The 8,215-nt window shown below is 50.2% G+C and overlaps 1 long non-coding RNA gene across 1 annotated transcript; it reads right to left on the reverse strand.

Moving 5' to 3' along the window:
- Positions 1–202: 202 nt before the first annotated feature.
- Positions 203–1,696, reverse strand: LOC135975079 (uncharacterized). Its single transcript, XR_010592127.1, has 2 exons — positions 1,624–1,696; positions 203–1,132 (listed from the first exon to the last, which is right to left on the reverse strand). It is a non-coding gene; the product is annotated as an uncharacterized LOC135975079 (long non-coding RNA).
- Positions 1,697–8,215: the final 6,519 nt, after the last annotated feature.

Consider the following 8,215-nt stretch of genomic DNA (forward strand, 5'->3'; position numbering starts at 1 on the left):
TCTTGGAGAGGATTGGGGTCTAATGGGTTAGCGCAAGGCCAGCAGTTAGGACTCCTGGGTTCTATTCCCAATACTAGCAAAAAGGTTGAGGCCAGTATGAAAAACATGGAGAACCTCATTGGAAAACAACACCACATTTCCAGCATGCTTGTTGGGTGGCTCATATTCTTCCTGCTGACAAATGCACACAACAAGACAGTGATTGCTTTGCAAGCATCAGGCTTTATAGAATTTAGGGAACACAGAGAATGGCTTACAAGGGGCAAATCTTCAAAACTGAAGAGAACAAGGAGAAATAACAGTTAATTGTGAAGTAATATAAGCTAATCCATTATCAGGCTGAATGCACAAAAGCAGAAAGGTGATATTGATGGATATTTCTTCATTAAAGGACAGGTTTTTAGATGGTCAGTAGGCAGCATGGAGTACAAGGTGGGGAAAGGGTGGCCATACTGTGTAATGGGCACTAGCGGAAGCAGAGAGTGAGAGGTGGGGAAGGGGCAGCTATACTGTGTAATGGGCACAAGGGGAAGAGGAGGGTGAGGGGTGAAAACACACCTAAACCATCTGACTAGTGTTCAGAGGTGGGTGAGGAGCCAGGTGCCATAGCCTGTGTGGGAGAGGCAGAGAGGGAGCAGATGAATCAGCAGGCTCCCCTGCCTTCTTGCCATGCCCAGGTTGGTTGCTACTTCTACTCCTTGTAGTACACAGGGAGTCTGTTCCAGCAGCCTATGGCAATTCTCCTGGAAACATATGTCCCACTATAGGAACGGATCCGAGGGTTATATCTGCAGATGGTGACAGTGATGAAAGCTCTGCTCTCGCGTAGGCCATCTGGGCGGGGTGTCCCAATTAAGCAGATGCTGTTGATGGATAGAGGGAGTGCATGGATAAAGGTGTTCACTGGTGTCCCATATAATCCCTGTTTCTTCATCATTGTGTTGCAATAGGAGAGGGGATTGGGGACTACGGTCCGTGGATAATCCACATGATGCTTTTGGAATATTTTGTTCAGCTCGACCCATGGCTTCCCGCTGGCCAGGGCCAGGCAGGTGGCCAGCAGGATGAGGGGCAGCAGAAATGCAGGGCGGGGTCTCCTTGGAGCCATGTCTGAGTCTGTCCTTGGCTCGACCTGAAGTGGGGAGAGGGGGGAGATGGATGGAGACAGCACAGGGTGGGGATCTGCCTCCTGCATGGAACCTCCTGGGCCCAACCCCTTACCTTTCCCACCCCATGCTGCCTCCACCACCCCTCCCATGATCCTGTTGCACCCCACTCTGCCCCCAAAGCCACACCCTTCCTGATATGCCTACCCACCCCACTCTGCTCAGAGCCCCTTCCATTATCCCTGCCCCATTGTGATCGGTGTTTCATAGATCCTGACACACTGATAGCTCCATTGTGCCAGGCACTTCACAGACTGCCTCAGAAATCAGACCCCCCCATTCACATCCTCCTGCCATTATTCCCCACCCAGAGATGGACATTGAACTCAAGGGTCCTGTCTCCCAGTCCCCTCCCGCTCCCACAACTAGCTCATGCTGCTTCCCAGAATCAAACCCTACAGATGCAAACTCTTGTGACACTGTTCTCTCCTCATGGTGGAATCTCCCTACAACTCACCAAAGTCCTTTCTTTGCTGTCGTCGGAGCGATGGATCCCAGCCTCTGTGGAGCTGAACCTCACCCTGATCCTCTTTCCCGTCTTGGAGCAGGTTATATAGAGCCCAGCTGGACATGGAAGAGGAAGAGTGAGAGGGGAAATCCAGAAAACTATTGGGTAAGAACGATTTCCCAAAATCTGACAATTAAAACCAGTGATTTAGCAGGCAGGGCCTGGGTGTGGGAACGTATCAAACATGTCATATTAGAGACGTGAGCTCCACACAAACATTTCAGGGTGTGTCTCCCCAGCAAGTGAAGATGTGATTGTAGTGTGGGTAGGTGTACCCGTTCCAGCTTTAATTTAGTTAGTATAGGTAACAAGAGAAGGTGGCACAGACATCACTGGGGGGTAACTGCCCCAGTGCCAACCCGCCAGGGACCCTGTATACCTACTCTGGTTACCAGCCTGTGCTGCAGTCCAGGCCACCATGTCTCCACTGCTGTTGTTTCCCATGCTAGCTAGATTTATGCTAGCAGGCCTCATCAATGCCCACCTGTGCTGCAATCACACCTTCATTTGCTGTGCAGACGCACTTTGAATCCAGATCCATTGGCACCTTCCTAATCCAGTCCTAGCCTGGAAACTCACAGCTCTGCCGCTGCCCCCCAATCCTGACACACAGCCCCTGCTATCCAACCCTGGGCTCCATTTTAGAAATTTAGATAGCATACGTGGGCCCAGAGAGTTGGTGGTATTAACGTGACCCTATCACTGTTCAGGATTAAATAGTGTTAAGCAAGGTTCGGGCTTTGTTATCCAGAACCCTCGGCCTGCTCAGTCCATGGCAAACACACCATTAACAATCCTTTTAACCTTTCATTCAAAAAGAAAAGAAAAGAAGGGAAAACAGCTCAGACATTGGCAATATAAAGTATTAAGGCTTTTATTTTAACTGCATCCCTTTTTCCCTTTAGTTGGAGAGAGTTCTTTGAAGGAAGCCCCCCTGTGTGACTGTGTCTTAGATGGTATTAAAGATGGTCAGAAATGTTCTTTGGGAGAAAAGAGAAGAAGCTAGTTGCAATGGGCTGTAGCTGTTGTCGTTGTGGTTGTTACAGTCCAAACTTCTTATAGAATACAAAACACGACAGATACACACAAGAGGGGAAAGAGAAGAACGGCAAAGAGAGAACATGCAGCTTTGTCTCCCTTGCAGCTTCTGAGCTGGAGAAACACAGGCCTGGCACACAATCTTACCAGCCGTTCTGAGACATGGCAACTTGTACTAGCCTGGGGTGTTCAGGGCATTGCTTTTAACTGCCTCTTTGATGACAGGCTCCCAGCAGTGCTGTGAAATATCCAGCTCTGCTAACTATTCTTTGGCAGAAGGAAAAAGGAGAGGAGTAGGAAAGAAAAAAAAAAGTTGTGAGGGAAAAAGGCACATGGCATGCAGGGGAGGCAAAGTTTCCCATGTTAGGTGGTGGTTGGGATTTAGTAGAAGCTTGTAGAGGTGGCCATGTGAGCTGGGTCCCTCTCTCCAGCCCAGTCTTGTCAGGACGTCTCTTGAGATTAGGATGAAGGAGGCCCAGGGTGTCATGCTGGATACTGTGCTCCCAGGAGATGGCCGGGGTGGCAGCCATGATTGTAAAGCTCACTCCTTCCCCTGCATTCAGTCAGTGATTGTTGCATGTCTTTCTTCTCCTTGATCAATTTTTCTCTCAAACTGGCCTTTTTGTAAGGTCCCCAAAAGGGAGGGGTGGGTGCAATGGCCCCTCCCCTCAGTGCTTCAGTCACCAGTTAGGGCTAATTCCCCACATGCCAATTTTGGTCCATTGATTTCCAGTCCGGAACTTCTACAGTTTACCAGGCATGAACTTGACACAGGCCTTGAGTGATATCGGGGGCCTGCTTGTTTGGGCTAATTCAGTCTCTGCCTCACTTTTGCACCTTTTTTCAAACAACATTTATTCTTATGTGTGATTGGAAAGTGTGAACTTTTACTTCTCACAGCTGAGCTTAAAATTCAGGTAAATGTGTAGGCTCAATTATTACAACAGCTCCCCATGTCCCACAGCTCTGCCAGTGCTCCTCACTCCTGACCCACGCCCCCCCCCACCCCCCGCAAGGTGCCTGAAAGAACTGGATGCCATGAAAATTAGGGATAAACTGGACATCTAAATTGCATTCTTGACAGAGCACATTAACCCTTTGAGATGCGGTAGTTTCAATACAGGAAGAGAGGGTTGTTGCCAGCTTCCAGTTGGGGTGCAGGGGTCAGGTGAGGATTCTGTCTGGGTGTGCAGGCTCTGGACTGGCTGCGGATGAGGGGTTTGGAGTGGGGGGGGGGCTCAGGGCTGGGGCAGAGGGTTGGGGTTTGGGACATGAGGGCTCTGGCTGGGGGTGTGGGCTCTGGGGTGGGGCTGGGGATTTGGGGTGCAGGAGGGAGCTCAGAGCTGGGACAGAGGGTTGGGTGCAGGGAGTAAGGGTTCCAGGTAGAGGTGAAGGCTCTGGAGTGAGGCCAGAGATGAGGGGTTCAAGGTGCACGAGGGGGCTCAGGGGTGGGGCAGAGGGTTGGAGTGTAGGGAGTGCGGGCTCTGGGTTGGGACTAGGGATGAGGGGTTTGGGATGCAAGCTGTCCAGAGGCTGTGGCAGGGAGATAGGACTCCCCCCATTCCTCTCTCACTGCAGCAGCTCGGGGCTGGGGGAGAGGCGCCTCTCCCGACCTGTGGCAGCTCTGGCAGGACTAGGCTGGGCCGAGGGAGGGGCTCATCTCCCCTAGCCACGGCAAGTCCGGGGCAGGTCCATGCTGGGGCTGGCAGGGAGAGGCACCTCTCCCCACCACGGCAGCTCCACGCTGGGGCGGATGGGGAGGGGTGCCTTTCCCCACCACAGCCCTGAGCCCCTGTGCAGGGCTTAACAGGCAGCTGCATGGCCGCATGGCCATGCTGTTTAGAGGGAACTTAGCCTGGTATCTAAGTGATCCATTTTTTTCCCCTGCAGGATAAGAGTGATTCTCCGAAGAAAGAAGAACTCCCTCTGGGTGCTGTTGTCTGTTTGTCTTATTTCTGAGAAGAAGAAATGTGCCTTTGGAATTTTAATAATGAAAGAAGGAGAGGGATGGAGAAGGACAAAATGAGAGAGAAAGAGAGAAGGGGATTGACAGATGAGTGGTATAAATTATTTGAGACCGAAGCCAGGGCTGGAGTTTTTGAGGGAACATATTGGTTTGGAGTTTTGGCTTCCTCCCCCATTGGCTCTAGGTACAAGAAGGAAGGTGGTATGGGGAAAAAGACACTTGAAGAAATGACACAAACAACACTGGAAACAAAATCACAGAGTGATAAGGCTGAGACTGACAGAAACAAGAGACACAACCACATCCCACAAAAGATACAAACATCCGTGAGGTGGAAGGGATGAGATGCAAGAGGCTCATACCCACAAAATACAAGAATACATGTAAGAAAGATAACATGAGACATGCAAGACTCAGGTAAGCAAGGGAATCAAACACACACAAGACAGACCCGCACACACATCCAAACGTGAGGTCAGAAAAGATGGGACTCATGAAAGCAAATGTTTTGGGTTTTCCTATTTTTGGCAATGAATACCACTAGAAAGGTGATGATACTACTATGGCTTGTTGCTGTCCATAGTGAGGATTAAACCACACTGGTGTGAACTCTGATTCTACTGGTACAGCTGAATCCACACTTGGAGTTGCACTGGAAATTGGTACAAAAACTGTCATCTCCAACCATCTATCCCCAGACACACTCATCTCTCTCCCTCTCCACGTGCCCTGGTGCCCATCCAATTGTGGGAATCTCTGAAAACTGGCAGATGCTAAAGGAACATGGGAGGTGGTTATTGCCATGAGCATTCCAAGATCTTGGAAGCTCCAAGCTGGGATGAGGCCACCAGCTGTTGTTACCATGCTAATTGGGAGTCTTAAAAGCTTCTGAAGTAGTAAACGTCCTAGTTTTGTGTCAGGGGGTACATTGGTCCCTATTCTAATTTTTCAGTTTCATCAATTTTTAATTCATCAACTCAGTGTCTCGCTTCTGGTTGGAATTTGAGACCTGATCGGGGGGCTGGGAGTCAGGACTCCTGGGTTCTCCTGGGTTCTTTCCCCAGTGCTACAGCTGTCTGGGCAATGAGGTCTCAACTTGAAGCTTCCCTCCAGAGTACTGGTGTCCAGCACTAAGCACATGGGCTGGATCCAGCTGAGATCAGAGTGGATTTGTTGTGCAGCAGTTCAGTGGGTTCAATATGGGTTTGGTAATTGAGGTGTTGTGAGTTCAAATCGCCCTAGGGCTCTGAGTAACACTTCCTTTCACACTGTCTTCAACCCAATGAACTACAGTCGGACTGGACGCATCTGCACAGGGGTAGGTACATTTCATTGCCCACATGGGGTCAGATTCAGCTCTCGGATATCATGCAGATATTTACAGACCATGACTAAGTTCCCTTTCAACTTTCTCTCTGTTACACCAAGAGGACAGAACAAGCTGCTCCTTAAGCATCTAGCTATAATGTATACATAGAAATTTAGTAGGAATTGCAGTTGGGGGAACAATTGCCAACAGTGCCGGCTTTATGAACTGCGGGGCCCGATTCGAATACCCGGTGGCGTTCCTGGGCTTCGGCGGCACTTCGGTGGTGAGTGCTCCGCTCCGGGTCTTCCACGGCACCGAAGGACCCACTGCTGCCGAAATGCCGCCGAAAACCCCCGGAGCGGACCCCTCGCCGCTGAAATGCTGCTGAAGATCCCGGAGCGGACCGCCGCCGGGTGAGTAAAAAAAATAATTAAAAAGACGCCTAAGGCACGGGGCCCTGGCACGGGGTCCTCTTAGGCGCGGGGCCCGATTCCGGGAAATTGGGCGAATCGGCCTAAAGCCGGCCCTGATTGCCAAAGGCCTCAAGATGTCACTAGCAAACTGTCCTTGGAGTTTCAGAATTATAGATGGCAATTTTCTAAAAAATAAAATATTATGCACTGTGCAGAATAATTCAATCTTAGACCTCATTCCAATTAATATGATTTTGTCAGCAAACTAAAAAGTTAGTTCTCCAATTCGATGTAGAGAAGCTACAACTAGGTTATGCAGGGAGCTGTTGGGAAAATCTTTGTTCCATGCTAAATGTTGACTTTCAGAAAAAAAATCTCAACACACACACACACACACACACACACACACACACAAAAATCACTGGTTATGAAACAAACCCGAAAGAGTGGGGCCAGCCAGCATTTTCATACTCAGAACCCTGTCAATTCCCTACAATTCAGACCCACTGCCCTCTGCTATCCACGACCTGGGCTCCCCCTCCCCAGCTCTGCTGGTGTCCCTCAATCCTGACCTGTGGCTCCTGCTATAGGAGCTCTGGGTTCCCCCCACCCTCAGTTGTCCTGGGCCCCTCAATCCCGACCTGCAGCCATACCAGCCTCCCTGCCACAAGCAGCTCTGCACCATACTGACAGACCACACTACCTTTGGAGCCAGCTTGACAGATCCCAGTGTGGTGTGGTTCACTGTGCTAACACTGGCCATACCTGGGGCACCCAGGACAGCCTGTTCTGCATCTGTGGTGCTGTGGAGGATGCTGCATATGTGCTGGGTGGCTGCTCTTTTTTACACTGGCCTCTCTGGAGGTTTTCTCAAGCAGACTCAGAGGCAGTTGACTGGCTTCAGACTATGTAGCTGTTTTCTTAATCTAGTATGCTTGTTTTGTCCTCCTGCAATCAATACACATAAAGCTGCATGAGGGAAATGGCTTCTTCTCATCTCTCAGGCCATCCTGTTATTGAAATTGCAGCAGGAAGAGAGAGGAAGAGAGAGAGACGTGCATTCAGATGCAACCGAGGCAGAGATTTTGCATGGGGTCTGAAAATTAGTAGGAAATGGGGCATCTAAATCCCTTTGGCCATTTGAGGGTGGCAGTAACAGCACACATACACCTACTGCTACCAGTGCAAAGGGAGAGTGTAAGACCCAACAGGTCTTGAATGCTGGCCTGGGGAGCAGCAAAACTACTAGCATCTGTAGGCTGCTACCCAGTAGCAGCTGTAACCAATTTCTGCTCCACTGCCCATCACCAGCTGTGGACCCAGACCATGGGAAGTCCCACCTCAAGGCGTCTGACAGGCAGTAGCCTCATGGCTCCTGATTGGTTCCCTGCCCTATATAAACCCAAGGGGGATTCCAGGAAGTATCCAGAAAGCAGTGTGGCTTTTCTGCAGCTGCCATGACCCTTCCTGCTCCTGGCTTTGACTTCGGTTTCATTAGAACTTTGCCTCCTGAGTCAGACTCTGATATTTGGTATCGACTCTGTCCTGGAACTGACTACAAATTCCTCCGCTACCCTGAGCCTGAGGTTTGCCCCTGCTTTAACACTTGGTCCTGACTGCTCATGGTCTCACAGAGAGGAGATTAGCCAGCTTCTAGTGGCTCAAACTGCCCTAGCAAAAATTAACAATGGTCCCAGCAAGGCTGGAACATATGACACCTGATCATTAAGATTAGTCTGCTGACCATGGACCAGGGAAGCCACGTTCTTGTGTTACCAATGGGATAGCAAGACAAGGGGGTGATGTGTTGACAAA

Source organism: Chrysemys picta, chromosome 13 (assembly GCF_011386835.1).
Source record: "Chrysemys picta bellii isolate R12L10 chromosome 13, ASM1138683v2, whole genome shotgun sequence".
NCBI lineage: Eukaryota > Metazoa > Chordata > Testudines > Emydidae > Chrysemys > Chrysemys picta.